This window comes from Monodelphis domestica, chromosome 2 (genome assembly GCF_027887165.1).
Source record: "Monodelphis domestica isolate mMonDom1 chromosome 2, mMonDom1.pri, whole genome shotgun sequence".
NCBI classification, from domain to species: Eukaryota; Metazoa; Chordata; class Mammalia; order Didelphimorphia; family Didelphidae; genus Monodelphis; species Monodelphis domestica.
The window spans coordinates 290,566,423-290,586,545 of NC_077228.1; the positions used below are offsets into that span (position 1 = coordinate 290,566,423).

General features: G+C 39.2%; 1 protein-coding gene across 2 annotated transcripts in view; it reads right to left on the reverse strand.

The window, feature by feature from the left end:
• CLIC5 (chloride intracellular channel 5) overlaps positions 1-20,123 on the reverse strand; it is a 254,156-nt gene that overhangs the window by 41,487 nt on the left and 192,546 nt on the right. The gene's annotated exons all lie outside the window — the stretch shown is intronic.

The following is a 20,123-nucleotide window of genomic DNA, read 5'->3' on the forward strand; positions in this document are numbered from 1 at the left end:
TCTCCAAAATCCTCTCAAAAAAGTTCTCAGAGGCAGGGCTCTAACTAGCAATTTCTGTGGACAAGTAACACCAAAGTTCCCCAGGTCAAATGACATGGAATGTCCCCTCAAATCCTGCTGAGAAGGCCATGGGTTTGGACAAGGTGGGCCAATGGGTCAGGAGGAAAGTTCACCTGGGATTCTTCTGGCTCTCGGAGCGCTGGAAGCTTTCTAACTTAACTAATTATTCTTGCTAGCTAGGAGGTACTAATTTCAATTGCTTCTATTTGCTGAAGGGCTGCACAGTGTTCTCTTCTAAATTCTGGTTCTCTGAGGAAAAAGCCTCAATTAAAAATGTGCAATGTCTAGCTGTCCTTTGCAATGCAAAGCAAAAAAAAAATTGAAGTAGGCAAGGGGTGTCAGGGGAACTGTGAAAGAGGAGAAAATTTATCTGTGGTGGCCCTATGCCTTTTATAACGAGACAGAAAGCACTATTTCATGAGCATTATTACCTACTGGATTGTTGTATCATTTTTCAAACTATTTTCCACAAATCCCTGGTCCTCTACAGAATGTCAAGAGGAGGTCTGGGAGAAAGTTTCAATGCTAATGATTTTTTTCCCTTTAAAATATTAAATTTGTTGTTGTTTCAGTCATGTTCTACTCTTTATAACCCCAATTCGGAATTTTCTTGGCAAAAGATAATGGTGCAGGGTTTGCCATTTCCTTCTCTAACTCATTTTACAGATCAGGAAACTGAGGCAAAGAGGATGAAGTGGCTTGCCCAGGGTTGAATAGCTAATAAATGTTTGAGGCCAGATTTGAACTAAGGAAGATGTCTTCCTCATTCCAGGTCTGGCATGAGCTGCCCAGTAAAATATTAAATAATTGTACATAAAAGATGCTGTTCACATAATATGGGCATATATTTTGCTTCCAAACTTACCCCCCCCCACACACATGCTCTTATTCGGTGTGTGTGTGTGTGTGTGTGTTGGATGGGGGAGATATTTCATCCCCTCCCCTTCTCAGACTTATTGGACCAGAATTTGTAGGTTCTACTAATATATTTAGAACTCCAGGGTGTTCTGTGGGAAAATTAGCTTGGTGAAGGCAGGTGTGAATATTAGCATGGATGTCAATGAAGAAGTTGATTCTAGAAACAGAGACACAAGTCCCTTATGGCTGGGATGGGCATTATACTAAATATGAAAGATTTACAGGGGCATACATCTTTTTAATTTGCAAACCACTGGATGGTTGCAGCTCCAGGATTCTTAGAGTAAATACTTTGTTTCCCCTTGCCTCTGTCCAAGAGAGCATAAGAATCTGGACAACTGGGTATATTAGTCAATAGAGCCCTGAATTGTGGTCCAGAAGACTTGCTTTCAAATCTTGCTACAAATACTTACTAGTATATGATGCTGGACAAGTCACAACCTCTTTCAATATTTTTTTCCCCATCTACAAAATGAGGATGATAATAGTTCCTTTATCACAGAGTTCTTGTGAGAAGAAAATATACAAATAATGTCATTAAAGGGTTTTACAAATCTTAAAAGCATACATGTGTGTATACGTGCATATACATGTATATGCACATATTTTTATGTACAAATGTGTTCATGTGTGTATGCACATAAGTGTTGGCCATAGTTATGATGAGTCATCCAAAGGGTAAAAGATAAACAAATTAAAGGTAAGAGCCATGCCATTTATCCATGCAAAGATGTTTCTTACATGTTTAATTAATGTGTTTATTATCTCTAAAATAAAACAATTCTTTCAAGAAGTCAGGAAACCATGCATTCCAATTTGGAATTAAATCCTGGTCATAGAACCTTAGAAGTCCAGAACAAAGTTGGAGAAAAACTATCAAGAATCAACTGAAATAATTCAGGAGACACAGGTAGGCTCCAGAAGTTAGGATAGAAAGATAAAGATGGCTTCAAAGAAATGTGGAAATAAATATATAAAATCAGAGAGGGTATGGACAGACTGTGTTTGGGCTTATTTCCTAAATCTCAGTGGACCAGAGGTTCGCCCTATTCCTACCCCCCACCACGAAGCCTGGAAAAGCAAGTTTATAGAATAAACCAAAAAAGGAAGTAGTATTTTACACAGTGGGTAGTGAGCATATGGAACTCCTTAGTCAAAGAGGTGGTACAGACTGCAAATGTAACTAGGTCCAAGTAAAATCTGGATGAATTCATATAAGGTAGCACCATAATGAGTTATTAAGGAAAACTAGAGACATTTCACATTATTCTTCAAATTCTAAAGTCAGTCCTGGTGGTAGCCAGCCATGATATCCCCTTAGTACCCATTTCACAAATAGAACATTCAACAGACCATAAATGTGACCAGGATGGCCATTCTTATACTACTGTGTTCTTCAGTTTGGGGAGGAAAAACTAGAAGTCTCAGAGACCTTTTTTCTTCCCCCTGTATCCAACCATGAAAACTCCAACTCCCAGATAAGTCTACATGGGCTTGTGCTCCCCAGACCAAAACTGAAGTCTGCCATCATAGACTATTTCCCAGATGATCACAATAAACTTGAAGCCTTAATGCAGTTCAATTCCCCCAGAGAAACACACAGAGCAGACTAATCTTCTGGTGTGACCTAGCTTCACATCTGAAACATAAAGCATAATCTATTACTCCAAAAGGACTAGCAAGGAAGGGATCACTGCGTTTTATGGTCATTTTGAAGGCTAAGTCCTGTGTTAGGGAAAGGAAGGAAAGGAGAGAAAATTTATTAAGCACCTACTATGTATTAAACATTTTTAAAAATAGTATATCATTTGATCCTCACAACAGCCCTGGGAAGTACCTCATTTGACAGATGAAGAAACTGAGGAAGGCAGCAGTTAAGTGACTTGCCCAGACTCACACCATTAGAAAGCATAAAAGGCTAGATCTGAATTGAGGTCTTCTAGATTCTAGGTCCAGCACTCTTTCTACTGCCTCACTGTGACAGAGAAAAGAAATTACCTTCCACCCTGTTCAGTCTAACAGAACTGTAGTGGAGCATTTCAATAATTCGCTTAAATACTTTCTAAACTTTCTATCTATCCCCAAAAGAAAAATCAACAATACTTTATTTCAGGCTAACAATGAGGGTTTTTTAAAGACTTCTTTTACCTCATCCCAAGATTTTTTTAATCACTCAATTATTAGCAGAGGAAAAGATGATTCCCACCATTCCTATTCTCCTAGCAAAGGAAACCAACAATCTTAATATTATATAATATATATATTTAATATATATAATATAATAACAAACAAAATGTAAAAAATCTTAATTTTAATCATTTTCTTTGTATTTTATATTTATTCTTTATGAAATAAAAATTTATTACTTTATATTATTAGTTTATAGTATTTATTAAAAGTGGTATATATGTATGTATGTATATATATATATATATATATCACAAAGACAAAATAGGATAGTCCCTAGTATCAAGGAGTTTACAGTCTATGAGGATGACATCTATATACATACACATTTCTTCTGTGTGTGTATGTAATATGTTTATATATAGAGAGAGTAAACTGGAGAGATACTCTATTAAATATATACTATGACATAAATAAAATAATACACATTTATGCTACATTGTATGATAGAATAGTATATATATATGTCTATATAATATAAATATATTTGATATGTGGTATATAAATATATTATACATTTGATATGTATTTATAGAGATAATACTCTCTGCATATACATATTTTTATATCTATACATAATATACACACAAACACACACAGAACAAATGCCTGTGCATATAGATGTTGCTTTTCTGATAGATGTAAACTCCTTGATAGTGGAGACTCTTCCATTTTTGTCTTTGTACCTAGCATAGTGCCTATAACCTAACTGTGATTAATAAATGTTTGCTGATTAATGGACTCATCCCTCTTTCTTGATTTCAGCTCCTCCAGATGAGAAAGTGGTAATAAGATAATTAGATTCTACTTCAATGAAGTTTTTTTTTTTTTAGTTTTTAAAACATTATTTTATTTGGTCATTTTCATACATTATTCATTGGAAACAGATCATTTTCTTTTCCTCTCCCACCCCTCCCCTAGCCGACGCGCAATTCATCTGGGTATCACATGTGTGCTTGCTCTGAACCCATTTCCTTGTTGTTGCTTTTTGCATTAGGGCGCTCATTTAGCATCACTCCTCCATCATGTCCTCTTAACCTCTGTAGTCAAGCAGTTGCTTTTCCTCGGTGTTTTTACTCCCTCAGTTTGTCCTCTGCTTGAGGATAGGTTTTTTTTTTTCTTTTCTCGTAGATCCCTGCAGATTGTTCAGGGACATTGTAAAGCCATTGATGGAAAAGTCCATTATGTTCTCTTGTACCACAGTGTTTCAGTCTCTGTGTACAATGTTCTCCTGGTTATGCTCCTCTCACTCTGCATCACTTCCTGGAGGTTGTTCCAGTCTCCATGGAATTCCTCCACTTTATTATTCTTTTGAGCACAATAGTATTCCATCACCAACATATACCACAATTTGTTCAGCCATTCTCCAATTGAAGGGCATCCCCTCATTTTCCAATTTTTGACTACCACAAAGAGTGCAGCTATGAATATTCTTGTACAAATCTTTTTCCTTGTTATCTCTTTGGGGTAGAAACCCAGCAGTGGTATGGCTGGATCAAAGGGCAGACAGTCTTTTATTGCCCTTTGGGCATAGTTCCAAATTGCCCTCCAGAATGGTTGGATCAATTCACAACTCCACCAGCAATGCATTAATGTCCCTACTTTGCCACATCCCCTCCAGCATTCATTACTTTCCTTTGCTGTCATGTTGAACAATCTGCTAGGTGTGAGGTGATACCTCAGAGTTGTTTAGATTTGCATCTCTCTGATTATAAGAGATTTAGAACACTTTTTCATGTGCTTATTCATAGTTTTTATTTCTTTAACTGAAAATTGCCTATTCATGTCCCTTGCCCATTTTTCAAGTGGAGAATGGCTTTTTTGTGCAACTAGTTTAGCTCTTTATAAATTTGAGTAATTAGACCTTTGTCAGAGGTTTTTGTTATAAAGATTGTTTCCCAATTTGTTGCTTTCCTTCTAATTTTAGTTACATTGGTTTTGTTTGTACAAAACCTTTTTAATTTGATGTAGTCAAAATTATTTATTTTGCATTTTGTGACTCTTTCTAAGTCTTGCTTGGTTTTAAAATCTTTCCCTTCCCAAAGGTCTGACATGTATACTATTCTGTGTTCACATAATTTACTTATAGTTTCCTTCTTTATATTCAAGTCATTCACCCATTCTGAGTTTATTTTGGTGTAGGGTGTGAGGTATTGATCCAAACCTAATCTCTCCCACACTGTCTTCCAATTTTCCCAGCAGTTTTTATCAAATAGTGGATTTTTGTCCCAAAAGCTGGGGTCTTTGGGTTTGTCATAGACTGTCTTGCTGAGGTCATTTACCCCAAGTCTATTCCACTGATCCTCCTTTCTGTCTCTTAGCCAGTACCAAATTGTTTTGATGACCACTGCTTTGTAATATAGTTTGAGATCTGGGACTGCAAGGCCACCTTCCTTTGTATTTTTTTTCATGATTTCCCTGGATATTCTTGATCCTTTATTCTTCCAAATGAACTTTGTTGTGGTTTTCTCTAATTCAGTAAAATAGTTTTTTGGTAGTTCAATGGATATGGCACTAAATAGATAGATAAGTTTGGGTAGGATGGTCATTTTTATTATGTTAGCTCATCCCACCCATGAGCAATCAATGTTTTTCCAATTGTTTAGATCTAGTTTTAATTGTGTGGAGAGTGTTTTGTAGTTGTGTTCATATAGTTCCTGTGTTTGTTTCGGGAGATAGATTCCTAAGTATTTTATTTTGTCTAAGGTGACTTTAAATGGAATTTCTCTTTCTAATTTTTGCTGCTTCAATGAAGTTTTGAGAGATCCGTGAAGCAAGACTTGAACATTTGGATTCTACAGAATATGCTATACTTTTCTACTTCAGCTTCAAAAAGCCTATGTTTTCCCTTCTCTAGGATTTCCTGTCCTAGGTCTCTGACCAGATGCTGACCAATGCTCAGAGGAAGGGCTTTAAGTAACCATCTGTGTGGCCAAGGAGCGGAAGAGAGCAAGGTACAAAGAAACATCTCCTCAAGTGATTCTGTGGAGGTCACAGCAATGGATCAATCCACAGTTCTGAATTAAATATCTACTATATGCCAAGCATTACACAAGGTGATATAGATAACAAAGAATGAAACAGTGTCTTTTGTCAATGAACTTACATTCTCTTAAGTGGGCAAGGGTGAGAGAGAATTCACTATTGAGAAAACAGTTTTCAGATCAGTGATGAGGTTTGAAATCAGATAGAAAATGGTTGAGTGTAAATGAGAGAAGACAAAGTGGAGGTGCCGAGAATAGTTAAATTTTCCTAGTAGTTTGGCTGAAACAAAGAGATATAAGATGATAGTGTAAAGGAATAGGGTCTAGTTTTATTAGGCTAGAGATACTAATGCATGTTTGATGGAACCAATAGAAGCTGAAGATTGGAAAGAGAGAAGGGAAGATTCAAAGGGCAATGGAGAAGATGGGAGGGGATGGAATCAAGAGTAAATTCTAAAGGATTGACCTTGAAAAGAAAGATCACCTAATTGGTAGAGATTTTACAGAAAAGGAGGAGAGAGTTGGGGGATCTCTCAAGGGCTTTGAGATAAAGAACAGAGAAGTCCCAATTTTTTCATATGGGGTGCTCAGGGAGGGGTAGTATCTCTGGTATGGAGGGCTTGTCATGCCCTCCTAGGGCAGCTCTCCAGCCTCTGACCCCCACCTGACCCCCAGCTCTCACTTGTGGCTCCCAGTAGCTGCTAGCATGCGGCAGAGGCCACACCCCGGGCAAAGGCTTCGACAGGCCGGCTAAAAATTGTGAGAGTAGCCATCAGGTTGTTGACCCCTGGTGAACCAGGGCTTTGCTCACCCAGCATGTGAAGACTACTTCGGCGGAACAAGTGGAAGAAACCAATAAGAAGGTTCAACAGCTGAGAGGGCAACGCAGCAAGGCACCGTGGAGTGCTTAGGGCGTGTTGGAGCACAAAGGACAACATGGCCATCCAATGCAGCTGAGGAAGTCTCCAGGTGTAACTACTTTTTGTGCCACTGGACCCAGGCTTCCAATGCCGAGAGAGTGGGAGTGTCTCTGTGCATCGACTTTTCCACTTAAATATCCTTCACACACAAGTGTCTTTGTGCACACTCATCTATCATAGATGAAAACGCACAAAGACAATCGTCATCCTTGGTTACCGAGAGACTACTACTACATGACACAAGAGCCACAGCTAAGAGGGTAGCAGAAATGAGAAGTGGGGAAGACTTGGAAGAGAAGGTTTGGAAGAGCTTCTATGATGAATAAGATAAGGGAATTAGAGAGGGGGAAAAAAAAGACTTCCTTGCTGCAGTGAAGGCTCAGATGAAGTTGGAGAAAAGGTATATAATACTTCCAATTAGAATGGCATTATGACTTCTTCCAATTCCATTAAGCAGAACATGAGTAGGAACTGGTAAGACAGATTTAAGGACAAAGAGGTAAAAGATTTGAGAGTAAAGGAGTATAGGATCAAAATTGGGAAGAGAAGAAAATGAAGTAAGATCAGGGAAGATGACCTGAGAAAATCCTTAGGTGTGGAAGGATTACATCTCCAATTATACAAATCAAGACTTTTCCATACCCTGAAGAACTCATGGTCAGTTCTACATCATAAAGGAGTATCAGAAAAGGAGGGTAGTAGAGGTCACAGTCTTTTGTGGCTATCCTTAAAAAATGTCAGTTTGATTTAGGAAGCATTAAAATGTAGTTGCTTGAGTACTGAACTTGGAGTCAGAAAGATGTGAACTTGAAGACTACTAGCCTCTGTGTGCCTCAGTTTCCTCACCTTTTAAAAGGAGATTGAATTTGATGATGACATCTAAAGGCCCTTCTTACTCTGCTATCTAACGATTTTAACATGAAAAAACATCATCATCATATTTTAAGCCCCATTTGGCCAATCTATTTCCTTTCTCCCTCTTTTCCTTCCTTTCTTCCTTCCTTCCTGTCTCATCCAGGCTGGAAGCAGTCATTCACAGATAAGACCCCTCTGCTGACTGACATGGAAACTCTGACCTACTTTTTCTACCCTGGGCTGGTTTGTCCTACCTCAGGCAGCCTGGTATGCCAGAGGCTTGCCATATTGGTGTCAGACTTCGTGGAAATGCCTAATTGCCTTCTGCCCTACTGCAGCTCAAACCTACAACGCTCAAGCGATCCACCAGCCTCAGCATCCCCAGTAGCAGGGATTATAGGCATTTACCACCCTTCTCAGCAACCAATTTCTTTCTGATAGTCCAGACAGACTAGCAGTATGTTTTTGCAAGCTATTTTCCAACCACAGATGAGGGTTATTATGGAAGTCACTATGTAAACTTAACTGTAATGCTCTCTAGCCAGATACTCAATGAAATGCACATACAAACACATGTGTATTTGTACACACACCTATATACATAAACACACACATATGTATGTATATATGTAAAATCAAGTTTCTTTCGATTAACCACCCTGGTACTTTTTAGCAAAGTGGGGAGACTTGGATTCTCATCCAGTCACTAATAACTTTCTAGTGTAAACATAATTTTTTTTCTGGCTAATTGGCATATGTGCCTGTTTATTTAAGGAGGTATGTTATGGCCTCTGGTGGTACACAGAAAGCACCAGAACACACACATACAGTATATGGGCTCTGTGTGAACCTCTCTTCCTATATATGACATATTATCATTATATATAAATATATATATATATATATACACATATACAGGCAGAAAGAGCTAGACTCATGGAATTATAGATTGCATAAAAGAGGATTCCTTTTGTATAGTATGAAGGAGCAGTAGCAAGAGGTAAAAGAGTATTTAACTCATGTACAAATTAGTCTTTTAATGTTCCTTTATTCCTGGCCCTTGATCTGACTCCAGGCCAGGCTGAGAGGAATCATTCTGGTCAGACGGCTGGAAATTCCACCGCATGGAATGGTGTTGGTGGTCTCCCCGCTCAGTTCTGAGGAGGGAGCCCACACAGTGAAAGGCCTTCTCATCCCACTAATGAATGCGCCCACCCACAGAGGACCGAGTTCTCTCCGTACCCTTCCTCCACCCTCGCCCTCCCTTCTGAGCACACTGCCTGCGGCTACCACCACCACCACCACACGCCATCCCTATGCCTGCCCAAGGATTCATTTCATGAATGTCTCTGAGACATAAATTATAAATTTTTCTCTCCAATAATTCATCCCTCTAGAGATCAGCCCCTGGACAATTCTGAGGGGAACTAAGAGGCGCCAGTAGGAAATGTTCACCTCAGGCAAGAGGGAACGTGCGGCTCTACAAGATGACCCAAACCTTCCCCTTGAGCCCTAAGGAGGCTCCTCACTGGAAGGTTGGGTGCACAAGGTCTATGTTGTTTGTTTTTCCTGGGAGGGATTTTAAGCAAAGCAAAACTGTAGCTTGACTGACAAACAAAAAACATGCCAAAAAAAAAAAAACCAAACAACCCACCCCAATATCAACAACCAAGACTGGCCATTTACACATCAGAGCTGCCAGGGAAGCTGGACTGAAGGGTCCCTTTGTGACCAGGGTGGGTTTGGAGAAAGCATCTTGTGGTTAAGGAGGAAGTGGAAATGAGTATACAGTCACATCCTTATCCTCATTGCTCTGGTGGGACTTGTTGGACCACCTAGTTGTGTGCCACAAAGATAACAGCAATAGGGGCCATCTCCTCTTCTCCTTCCAATCCCATTCTCTCAACTGAGGTTAGGGTGAAACAAGTAATCGTGTATTAGGATCCAGGTACCTTCCTCTGCAGGAGCTGCTTGAAGCCTCAGATGAAGGAAGAGATGATGGGGTCACCGCTAAGTGACACCCCACTTTTCCAGTACCATGAAGTTCCAACTGTTCATTTTTTTTAAACCCTTACCTTCCATCTTGGAGTCAATACTGTGTATTGGCTCCAAGGCAGAAGAGTGGCAAGGGCTAGGCAATGGGGGTCAAGTGACTTGCCCAGGGTCACACAGCTAGGAAGTGGCTGAGGCCATCAACTGTTCATTTTAATGCCAGAAAACTCCCAAGGCAGAGCTTTGCAAACCAACATAAGGCCATAAGATCAATGACTTAGAGCTAGAAAGCACCATAAAAATGAGCTAGTCTAATTGCCTCATTTTTACAGAGAAGGAGACTGAAGCTCAAATAGATTAAGTAACTGGCCCAAGGAGATACAAGTAATGAGTGGAAGAGCTGGGATTGGAACTGAAGTCTTCTGAAGCCAAAGCCTGGGCTCTTTCTACTCGATCCCCTTATTGCTTCCACTTCTAAGGTCCTTGTAGTGTGTTTGTTTAAGCAAGCAACCCAAGAGACTCCTGAGGCTAAGATTGTGTCAAATAGGCACACTCAGAGATGTTTGTCTTATGCTGTGAACCGCACCCAGAGAATGCAAAGGAGCAAAGGGATATAGCTGACATTGAGATCTCTCTTTACCTACATTATTATCTCATTTGAGCTTCACAAAACTTCATGCGGTGAGTAACTCAAGTAAGTTGTTCTCCATTTTACAGATAGTGAAACTAAGGCTTAGTGTAGCTAGTTTACAACACAAATAAGGCAAATCAGAATCAAAATTCGAACCTAAAGCCTCCTGATTCTAATTCCAGCATCCATCTCCAATATCTACCTCCTAAATTAAGTATTTGAACTCTAGGAATGGCAATGCTTTTCTCAGACTCTATGCATTACAGATGTGACAGAAGGAATTTTTAGAGGTAACTCAGGCCAATAGGAAGCTAGGTGGCTCAGTGAATAGAATACTAAACATAGACTCAAGAAGACCTGAGTTCAAATTGGACCTTAGATACAGATGCAGTATGGCCCTGGGCAAGCCACTTAACCCTACTTGTCTCAGATATCTCATTTGTAAAATGAGTTGGAGTAGGAAATGATAAGCCACTTCATTATCTCCCCCAAAAGGGGTCAAAGGTGAGTTGGACATGACTGAAATGACTGAACATAGTCCAAAAACTTGATTATGCAAATAGGGGAAACAAAGGCACAAAGAAGCTAAATAACTCATCCAAAGTCACACAGCAAGTTGTTGAAAGAGGTAGGACCAGAACATAAGTCAACCTTCTCCCAATCAGGGCTCTTCTTATCACCACCTTGTTCTTTTCTCCTTAATCCCAGTGGGTGAGGAGGGGAGAAAGAAAGAAAGGCTGTTGAAAGGCACAGGGGAAGAGTAAGAAGAACTGAAAGCCTTGTAATTGAGGATGCTTAGAATAATAAATATATGTATTTTCTTTTTTTAATATCACTTGCCACTTTCCTGGAGATCTGGAATAGATTCTCCATCCTTCTTACTTTCATGATGCTTAAAGAAAAAAAAAGAAAAAAGAAAGGCACTGATCCTTTGATAGAACTGGGAGCCCTATGATTCCACAAATAAACGTTATCCTTGCTTTAATCTTTTCAGACTCTTTTTTATTTTAAGCCAAAGAAATTAATAAGAGAGGGAAAGGGGTGGAACAAGAAGAAAGAAGCTGGAAATTAGAGGAAACTGTGGCATCCAAGGATCTTTCACTACTACCTAAGAAAGAGAAGTCAAACTATATCTATGCTCTGAGTCTCATTCCTGGGGTATGGGGTGCCATTAACAGAGGACCAGGCTGGACCCTAAAGGGCTGTGATGGACTAACGATCCAAGAACCCTTTTCTTTGCTCTTTCTATCATCTTTTCCCCCAAGTGCCAGGAGAGGGCAGCACATAACTCTTTAAAACAAAGATGGGAAAGCAAAAATTGGTCTCATCAAATAGCAAGACATAAAGGGACCCAGAATTCATAGGCTCATGGGATTTGGAAATGAAAACATCCTTGGAGTTCATAGTATCATAGACCTAGAGTTGGAGCCCTAGAGGCCTCAAATTATAGTATCATGGGGTTCAAAGGATCCTTGCTATTGTTGTTCAGTTGTTTCCAACTCTTCCCAACCCCATCTGGGGTTTTCTTGGCGAAAATACTGGAATCGTTTGCTATTTCCTTCTCAAGCTCATTTTACAAATGAGAAAGCTGAGTTAAACAAGGTTAAGTGACTTGCCCAGGGTCATAGAGCTGGTGTCTGATGTCAGATTTGAACTGACAAAGAAGAATCTTCCTAACTTCATGCCAGCACTCAATCCATTCAGTCACCTAGCTGCCCTAAAAGGGGCCTTAGGAGTTATAAAAATCCAACTCCTTCATTTCACAGAAGTGAAAACTGAGACACACAGAGGTTAAGTGACTTACTCGAGATCATGCAGCTAGTAAGTGTCTAAGGCAAGATTCAAACACAAGTGCAAGGTCTTCCTTATTCAAATCCAGCATACTATATTCCATGCCGCCAAGACCTTCATTTTGTAAATAAGAAAAATGAAGACTAGATGAGTTAAGTCACTTGTCCAAGGTCATGCAGGTGGTAACATCAGAGGAAAGATCTGAATCCAGTGGTCATCCCATACAACTCTGCTCATCTAGACAAGCCCCTTCATTTTACACAGTAGAAAAGTGAGGTGCAGAGAAGTTGCTCCTCCCTCCAAATACAATACAAGATCCTTAAGGCAAGAGGCTTCTTTTCTTCCTTTCTTTTCTGGCATTGTGTCCTCAGGACCCTGTGGTGACTAGGTAGCACAGTGGATAAAGCTTTGGACCTTGAATCAGGAGGACCATAGTTTAAATCCGGCCTCAGACACCTACTAGCTGTGTAACCCTGTCAAGTCGCTTCACACTGCTTACCTCAGTTCCCTAATCTGTAAAATGAGCTGGAGAAGGAAATGGCAAACCATTCCAGTATCTTTACCAAGAAAACCCCAAGTGGGTTCAGAAACAGTCAGACCTGACTGAAAAATGATTGAATAACAAATTATTCTAAACTCTTTTAATGGAAAGGAGCTCAATTCCTCCTGATCTTTTCCATGGCTATTATTCTGATTCTTAGTCTAGTTTTCCTTCTACCATGCCATCCTGTGTTCCTGGTAGGTAAAGGGCATGCTTGAACACCTCCAGAAATGCTCACTAAGTAGCCTCTCTCATTTTTGTTTTAAGCGACTGGTTCTTCTCATCTCCTCTAGGCTGGAAGTACAGAGGATACTCATGGGTCTGATCCCAATACAGATTGGCATGGAAATTTTGACCTGCTCCATTTCTAACATGGCCAGCTTGCTCCTCCATAAGCAGTCTAGCACTCCCCTACTTCTACAGAAGATAAATAGGGGAAAAGTAGAAAACATTGGTTTGTGTATTTTATCTTCAGTAAGAGGTCAAACAAAAGGAAAGAGAAGAAAAGTTAGTTAGAAGTAGAGTGGTACGTGGTTTGCTCACCCTATTAGAGCAGGACTTAGTGTGTATACTCAATCAATTTTAGCTTTACTGGATCCCAGAGCTCCTGCGTTCAAGAATGCACCAACCTCTACCTTCCCAATATCAAGGATTATAGGCACATTGGAGAAGGAAATGGAAAAAGCACCCTGGTAACTGCCAAGAAAATCCTAAATAGATGAAGAGTTAGACAACAGTCATCTCCCTCCCAGAACTCCATTCTTTTTGTTAAATAGCTCTAATTGTTAAAGTCCTAATGGAAAATGGTAAACATTTGTCCTTACATCCTACACATAGAGCATATAGAGGCATGGTGACAGCAAAGAAGGTTTCTTTCCATCTCCATCACTTTCCTTAAAACCCTGGGAACAGACATTGGTGAATTTGGGAGGGTTGTGGAGGAGAAAGGACGATTGGGAGAAAACTTCTGCCCACATCTTGAGTCTTGGCTTCCTCTTCTGGGCAATGGGGATAAAAGGGTAACTAAATTAGCTTCCCTTGCATATATACGTGTTTCCTTGTATATCGTACATATTAGGAAGAAGCCAACATAGCTATTGACAGAATGAGAAGAGGAGAAAGGCAATAAAGTCTTATGACTGTACTTTAAGAGACGTAGCCGTTCAACCAGTTTCACTAAGATACAGAAAAGGAGAGCAGTAAGAACTTGGTACGGATAGATGCCACATAGAACTTGAAAGGAAAAGAAGAGATGCAAACACACACACACACACACACACACACACACACACACACAGAGCCCTGCAGCAGGAGCAGAGCTGTGAGATAGACCATAGTAAAGAAAAGGGGGAAATGAGTAATTAAAGCTGGATAGGAGAGAAGAAGAAAAATAAGGATGAAGAAGATAAATAGGGGGAAAGTAGGAAATATTGGTTTGTGTATTTTATCTTCAGTAAGGGCAATAAGAGGACAAACAAAAGGAAAGAGAAGAAAAGTTAGAAGTAGAGTGGTACAATGGAAAGAGTTCTTGGCTTTGGCATCAGGAGTCTTGGGTTCAAATCCTAGCTTTGTCACATGCTACCTATGTGATCACAGGCAAGTCATTTAACCTTTTTGGGTCACAGTTTCCCAATTTGCAAAATGAGGGCCTGGTCTAGATGGCTTACAGGGTTTCCTATAAATCTATAATTGTTATTTCTGAGGGTAAAGAAGCATGGAAAGGCCTCTTTAAAAGAAATGTTTTGGGAGAGGCACTTGGCCAAGAATGAATAAATTCCCAGTCAAGAGATTCTTTGGTGAAACCTCTAATTATTCTAATTTAATTGTAACATACTTAAAGGATGTACTTATAGGAACTGAAATTCTGAGAACTGAGGACTTTGTGAACTTCAAGATCAGGAGAAAAAAGATTTACAAGAATTTCTTACACTTAAAGAGGATTTTGTTCCTGGAAATGGTGCTTAGCCTAAGTCAAATCTAACTTTTCCATAGAAATGATATAATTATAGGAGGGCCCATGCTTGACACTTTTATTAAAATAATCACAACCATTTAATCAATAATAAAACTTTCTAAAGTATCTACAAATGAATGAAACAGGGCAACACAGTAATATCACATATGATTGTTTTTTATATAAAAGTCTCTGTGAACTGAACAAAATAAAATATTTTATTTTTTTAATGAAAGTAAAGGAGACATGGGGAAACATGGAGAGTCATGGTAACATCAGGAAAGTTTCACTTCATACTTACCTTGACTTCAGGCACAGAAATTTGGGAGATGAGGGTGAAGTGAGGCAGTGGGGAGATACAGATGGAAGAAAATTCTTCCTCCAACCATTCAGCAAGTAGCAGGAGGACATATCAAAAACCAGGTCTCAGCATCCTGGTATCCTATTTACTCATGTTGCTGCAACCATGAGAAGCAATGGAAGTTTCCATGGACATTCTAATATTAGCACAGACAATGGGTTAAAGGATTGTGTGATAGTTTTCCAAGTGTAGTTCCAGTTTTACTGAGTGCCAAGATATTTATGACCAGATACTAAATCTTACAATCTTGTGACCCAGATCTCATCTGGGGAATCTGTAGCTACTGGGGAAATGGATAACCACCCTGAAGGTGGCTTTTCCTGCCTTGGGTGAGGGTAGAGGGAGGGTTGAATGGAATATAATGATTTTATATTTTATGCTCCTTTTAGTTTAATTCAATTGAAATGCTACCAAAATAATGATCTTTTTAATAGTGGTTATTGATTGACAGCATAAAGGGAAGGAAAAGATTAGCCAATAGGCAGAGGAACAAGCCAAGAAGTTGGACTGGTGGACAAACATGAAGCCTATAGTCTGATTTGGGGATCTGGAATAGCCTGAAATAGGAGGCTGAGCCTCTTCCTGAGTGGCTTCCAACTTGCCTAAGGATTCTGTCTGAGAGGAGAAGGCAGCTTGGTTAAATAATCACAGTAAGTCCAGGTGATAATAATGATAACAAAGAAAGATAGAGCCTATGTCTACAGAGTTCCTGAGAAGAGTTATGTTTTAATATACGTAATACAAGAAATAAGCCTGAATATAAAGAGGGAAATTACAAACTGCACCTGAAGATCTCATCAGGCAAAAGAATAAAAAAAAACCATAGAAGGGTGGGAAATTTTTCTGGTGGTTTTTGTTTTTAAACCCTTACCTTAATTCTATCTTAGAATTAATACTCTGTATTGGTTCCAAAGCAGAAGAGTCGTAAGAGTGAGGCAATGAAGGTTTAGTGACTTGCCCAGGATTACACAGTAGGAAGTGTCTGAGGACACATTTGAACCCAGGACCTCCTATCTCTCTAGTCCTGTCACTCTATCCACTGAGTTGCCCCTATTGTTTCTTAAGAGCACAATGTGGATGTCTCAAAGATATTAGACCAATATATCAAAAGATGAATTGTCTTGGATGTGAACCGAAGAGGTGAAAGGACCAAATTTATGAATGAAGTACTCCAAAAGAAAAATGAAAGGAATAGCTTCTTTCCTGCTTACAATGAGAAGAGTGTTGTGTGTTTTCCCTGGAAAGGGTTAAAAATGAACAAAAACCTGGCATAAGCCAACTACATAGAATTAATCAGTTGCCAAGTCTTATGGACTCTACCTCCACGGCATCTCTCATAGGTGTCCTCTCCAGTCTCACACCTACCCCTCTATAATTTCCTTTCACCTGGACTTTTAGAAAAACCTCCCAGTTGGTCTTTCTGACTCCAGTCTCCCTCTTCTCTCTCACTGAGACTCTACATTGCTGCTAAATTTATATTCCTAAAACATAGCTACTTGCTGAATGAATTAAAGAAATAACCTTAAAAAGTCCAGTAGGGAATGAAACAGGAAACAATGAGACAAATATACAAATAACTTGAAAATGGCACCAAGACAGTGCTATGGGCATTATGACATAGCCTTCAGTTGGAGGTATCAAGGGAAAGCATCATGAAGAAGATGGAATGTGATCTAGTTCTTCAAGGTTAGCTAGAATTACAAGTGAGATTGAAAGGAGGACACTGCCGATAGAGATAATAACATGTGGAGAGGCAGAGATGGGAAAAGAGTGGGGTGTGTCAGAGGAACCGAATAGTAGACCCATTCTGATAGCAGCAGAATATAGCATAATTGTGATAGGAATGGCTAGAAAAAGAGGCTGATGTTAGAACATGGATGGTCTTTAATGTTACCATGAGGAGCTCAAATTGAAATCATCGTGAGACAAGGAGTCATTGAAAGTCTCTGAGCAGAAGAATGACTGTATTTTGTAAGCTCTGTCACTATGGGAAATTTTCTTAAATTCTCTGTCTTAATTTCATCATCTCTAAAGAAAATAGCAATATAAGAATATCATACATAACATATATCTAATATAATACAATGGCTAGTTAGCACAGTGGATAGAGTGCTGGGTCCAGAGTCAGAAGACTCATTTTCCTGAGTTAAAATCTGATCTCAGACACTTAATAGCTGTGTGACCTTGGGCAAGACACTTAACCCTGTATGCCTCAGTTTCCTCGTCTGAAAAATAAGCTAGAAAAGGAAATGGCAAACCACTCCAGTACCAGTGCCAAGAAACCCCACAAAAGGTCACAAAGAATTGGATATCAGTGAAAAGGAGTGAACAGCAACAACATAACATAATGGAATATAAACTAACAATGTTCATGGTGGTTATAATAAAGACCAGTCAAATGAGACCAAGTATATAACAAACCCTAACCATAAAGTGCTATGTCGACATTATTGTTATTATTAGAACATAGTCTGGCAGTGATGAAAGATCAGCATGTCTAACCTCTTCACTTTTTAGATGATTGATACGAAGGCTCATAGAGGGGATGTGACTTGTCCAAAGTTACCTGGTGAATTCCAATCAAGAATATAAGGGACTCTGTCCTAATCAATTTGGATGCTTGCTCCAACAATGCAGAAGGCAAATCCTTACATTTCTGCCCATCCTAGTGGAACTCTTAACAAACAATGAAAAACAAATCCCTTCCCACACAGAAACACACAAAAACAAAAAACCTTCTGCAGAGAAATAACAAAGGATATTATGAATTATGGAATGTCAGGCTTAGGGAAAAAATGTCAGGATAGAGAGCATCTATTAATCAATCAATGAGCATTTTTAAGCACCAACTATGGCTCAGGTAGGGAAGCCAGGTGGCACCATAGTGCAAAGAGTGCTGGGTCTGGAGTCAGGAAGACTCATCTTTCTGAGTTCAAATCTGGTCTCAGAAACTTCTTAGCTTTGTGACCATAAGCAAGTCACTTATCTCTTTTTGCCTCAGTTCATCTATTAAAAAAAAGACCTGGAGAAGAAGTCAAAACATCACCCCATGATATCACTGGTCCTGTTGAAAAACAAAGGAAAAATAACAGAGGTTTCATCTTATACACCTACTTCTCTAACTACATTATTTCTGTTCTACATTGTGAGCTCCTTCAAGGACAGTGTTCTTCTATATTTCCTTGAATATGACACAATGATTTGCAATTAATAGGCAGTCAGTAAATATTTGCTAATTGATTATGCCAAAATACTCCCTCATTGAATGTTTCCCTGTGGACAAGATGGAATAACAAAATAAATTCAATGGGAGGAAATGAAGGAAGGAAACTCTTAACAGGAAATGGAAATAAAAATGAGACTCACAGAATTCTTGGGACCTCAGCAATGATCTAATTCAACATGTTCATTTTACAGATGAAGAAACTAAGGGTTAGAGATAGAGGAAAAATCTTCCCAAAGACACTCTGCTACGAAGCACAGAGCCAGGGAGATGGTTGGTCAGAAGCCATATTCCAGTCAAATATCTTCCAAATAGTATGGAGAGACATTAAATTCCTATCTAGAGAGGTGAAGAGATCTATCTCTAGCCATGGTATTAGCCATAGAGTTGTGAGTATAAATCAAGTGTCCTAATATGGCCTTTTTTTCCTGCCCTCACCTCTCATGTCATGATGATTTGTTCATCATTCTAAGAAACTCTGAACACATGGCAGTATGGCAGAATGAATTTGGAATTCAAATATCTGGGCTCAAATCCCGGGTCTGCCATTTTTATTATCTTATGCCATTTTCGACCAGCCATAACCATTCTGTGCTTCAAGTCCAAGCGTATGCTGGAGCCAACTTGTATAGGCTCTCAAAAGCCTGATTGTTAAATTTTCAGTGTAAACATTTACACCTCAGAAATAAGCAAAGGCTGCTGTCAGGGCTTGACTTACTCTTCGGTTGATTGTCCAGGTTTAAGAAAGTGATGAAGGGGGCAGCTGGGTAGCTCAGTGGATGGAGAGCCAGGTCTAGAGATGGGAGATCCTAGGTTCAAATCTGACCTCAGACACTTCCCAGCTGTGTGACCCTGGGCAAGTCACTTGACCCCCATTGCCTAGCCCTTACCATTCTTCTGCCTTGGAGCAATACATAGCCTTGGAGCCAATACACAGTCAATACTGTTATTGACTCCAAGACGGAAGGTAAGGGTTTAAAAAAAAAAAGAAAGTGATGAACAGAATGGTAATAATGTGAATTAAACTTAAAACTGTGTCATGCTTACATTTTTTTTATTCTGAAAAGTCAGTTGTTAATTAACAACACACCCCTGTAATCAAGTATCTTATCTATAAAATGAAGAAAGTAAATAGAAAAGAGAATTGGACTATATCAACAGAGCTTAAAGTGTGGTCTGAAGACTCTCTGGGAGTCTCCGAAACCTTTTCAGGGGGTCAGTATGATCAAAACTAATTTCATAATATGAAGATCTTTTTGTGCTTTTTTCATAGAAGCTAGATGACCTTGGATTAAAAATTTAGCCACAATCATGAAGACTGAGTTAATATATCAACCATGTGACTATAATTTTGCATTACAAATAAATGAATCTATACACATGGCTAAAGTTTATCTTTTGCTTGTACCGATGTGAATGTTTGGCTACAAACACAAGTGGTGATGAAATAGCTAATCTGAAAATTTTATTCCACATCTCATGATTGATCCTGTAACAACTAGGTTGAGTTTTGCACTGATGGTAAACAAACAGTTTCCAATTTACATTTCCAAAAATGTAAAACAGTGCCACTCTTATCACTCTTCTGTTTTGGAAAATATAGTTATTTTTAATTAAAATGTTATTTGTCTTAACATGTAAGGGGCAGCTAGGTAGCATAGTGGATAGAGTGCCAGGCCTGGTTTGGGAAGATGTGGGTTTAAATC